Source organism: Triticum dicoccoides, chromosome 3B, assembly GCF_002162155.2.
Source record: "Triticum dicoccoides isolate Atlit2015 ecotype Zavitan chromosome 3B, WEW_v2.0, whole genome shotgun sequence".
In the NCBI taxonomy this organism is placed as follows: Eukaryota; Viridiplantae; Streptophyta; class Magnoliopsida; order Poales; family Poaceae; genus Triticum; species Triticum dicoccoides.
The window spans coordinates 59,972,058-59,974,959 of record NC_041385.1 but is presented as its reverse complement, the minus strand read 5'-3'; the positions used below and the strand labels follow the sequence as shown (position 1 = coordinate 59,974,959).

General features: G+C 48.2%; 1 long non-coding RNA gene across 1 annotated transcript; it reads left to right on the top strand.

The window, feature by feature from the left end:
• Positions 1 to 271: 271 nt before the first annotated feature.
• Positions 272 to 1,124, top strand: LOC119280764. Its single transcript, XR_005138170.1, has 2 exons — positions 272 to 441; positions 528 to 1,124. It is a non-coding gene; the product is annotated as an uncharacterized LOC119280764 (long non-coding RNA).
• Positions 1,125 to 2,902: the final 1,778 nt, after the last annotated feature.

Genomic DNA, 2,902 nt, shown 5'->3' with positions numbered 1-2,902 from the left:
TATATGACAAATATTTGCTACAAGGAGTACATACTCCTAGCACCAAACAGCTCACGCCGACGTGGTAACGAGTCAAAAATGCATGCCCACCAGCAATTATTTAGTCAAATCAAATTATTAATTAACTACCTGATAAATCTCTCCGCATGGATCACGCGTAGTTTGAAAATTAGTTCCAAGAAATTAGGGATCAGGGATGTGCTTAGTTGCCCACATATTAATACCTGGCCGGCCTAACTGCGACGCGACCGTCCGGTGATACTCTCCCAGCCCGATCTCCAATGTCTTCGATGCACGGCCCATCCCAACCTGCGGCGAGCTGATCCATCCGGGACTCCGGCGAGAGCGGCTGCGATCCAACATCCGGGACTCTGGCTCGGTGCTAAAAATTAGAGTTTGCCATCCAAGTACATGCTCCATCCGGGACTCCGGCGGCGAGACGTAAGAGATATAGTTGTGTTATTTTCTATAAGCATTCATGTTAACTCCATGTATTCATCTCGGCTCGTTGTTGCATGTCCTAGTAGTGAAATCAGGGCAGTCCAGGGGCTCCATGGTGAACATAGATGCGGTCGGCGACGGTGCTCGATGGCTCGGCTCGATGACGGAGAGAAGACACGTGTGACGGCGACATGACGACCTAGGATCGCATGCAACCAGCAGCCTTTTCTCCACTGATTGGCCGGCGATACATCGGGCTTTATTTTGGCAGATGCAATATTAGCATCCTACTACTCTAGTTAATTGTAAGGCAAATCAGTAGATCCATGCATGATAGCTACTGTACATGTTGTCCGTTCATGGACTTATGTATGATTAAATTATACTCCCTCCGTCTTGAAATACTTGTCGGAGAAATGCATAAAAATGAATGTATCTAGAACTAAAATACGTCTAGATACATCCATTCCTCCGACAAGTATTTCCGGACGGAGGGAGTACTTGCATCCTACTACAAATTTATATTCGTGTGCATACATGATCAGATGGCATCGGCTGATCCAGCTTGTGTATGCAACATGCATATGCAGCAAGCATGCAAGGGCAAGCGTGCTCTCCGATGTGATGTACATATACGTTTGTATTTTCTGGTATGGACCAATATAAATATTCAAAAACAGCTATACTTTTTTTTGTATTTAAATAATTATGCTACTAATTCTTGTAGTATACTCTTTCCATTAATTATAGTACACCGGTCTGATCGATATTTGTAGTACGTACTCCTTTGTAAACCAAGTGGCAAGTGGTATATACCGTTGATCTGGTATGAACATTGTAGTATATACTTCTTCCATCACAAGAAAATATAGTATATACTACATGGCAAAAAAAATGTGGTATATACTCAATCCAAAAAATGGCATATACTCCGTCACTAGAAAGTGGTATATACTATATTGTGAAAAACATTCTGACATACACTTAACTTAAGAAAATGTGGTATATAACCCATCTATAAAATGTGGTACATACTCTACCAAAATTTCGTATACTACATTTGGAAAAGGTGGTACATATTGACACACGAGAAAATGGTTTATAATCCATGAAAAAAAATGTGCTGTATGCTTCATTTCAAACAAAATTATGGTATGTGCTCCATAAACTTTTTGATGCATACTCCATCAGGAAAATATTTTGTATACTCCATTAGAAGTATATATGGCCGACAAATATTAATATATGTGTATGAAAAAAATTAGCTGGCATAGAACTCACGTGCATGCACTGCTTTTTTTTATGGGAACGTGCATCCACTACTTCACTTCACCTATATACTCATTTTTTAAACCTATATACTCATACATGCCAGGCGTGTGGTCTAAAGGTTTCGATGTTCAAAAGTTGAGATCCACAAGTATGGTCCCTTTATTCTAGGATCAGAGACCTACCCGTACGCACCACAACAGAAAAGTAGCTCCAATATATATAGAGTGGGTCTATTATGATAACACCCTTTAAGACCTTATTCTGCACCTCAAAAGTGCTTATTCTGCACACTCCACCTTCTTCCTCGGACGCACCAACTCCCTCTTCTCCCACCTTCTTCCCGCAGCCGCCCACCCACCTCCGACCACCGAAGAGCCGGATAAGACGCCGTGCACCAGCGACCCCTCCTCCTTCCTCACTGCCCCGTCGCTGTGGAACCGTGCGGCTCAACACAGACCCAACGACCCCCAACCACCTTCAGCTCCTCCCCGCGGAACCACCTACTTTTCCTCTCCGGCGCAGCCCCCGTGGCCCCGCGGCGTTCCCGATGACTGGCCGCGCCTCCGTGGGTACATCGCCTACACGAGCTAGATCTGGCGAGGTCCTCCTGGTCCTGTGCATCCCCCGAGCCAAATCTGACGAGATCCGTTACTCGTCGGCCGCCCAAGCGCCATCGCTTCCCACTGCACCACAACTGCTGCTGCTGCAAGCCTCCACGCCCTGCCGCCGGTGCCCGAGCTTCGAATCCGGGGTCCTCGCGTGGCCACTGACTTGCGGGCGCTGGATCCGCCTGGTGTGACCTTGCATCGGCGTCGATCCAAGGACCCCTCTGCCACCAAATTCCGATGGTCCCCGGCCGTCCAAACTCGCACGCCGACAGCCTCCAGCAAGCACGGCTGGGTCGACCACCGCCTGTCCGCTGCTTTCTTGTTTTTCCCGCCGACGAGGTCAATGGCCGTCACGCGCGTGATGCCAGCCTCTGACTCCATCTTGAAGTGATGGCGGTCTCGGGGGCGCTGGATTCCGACACTGGGTCCGGCCAATGGGGCAACCTGCCTCGCCTCCCCTCCACCCCTCTGTGTAGTTCGACAGAGCTCCAGCGGCCACGGATTCGGCCGTTCCCGACCACCGGACTGTGGGACGACGGCCTGCAATCCACAGCTTGTGCAGTTCGCGAGGAGTGTGCTTG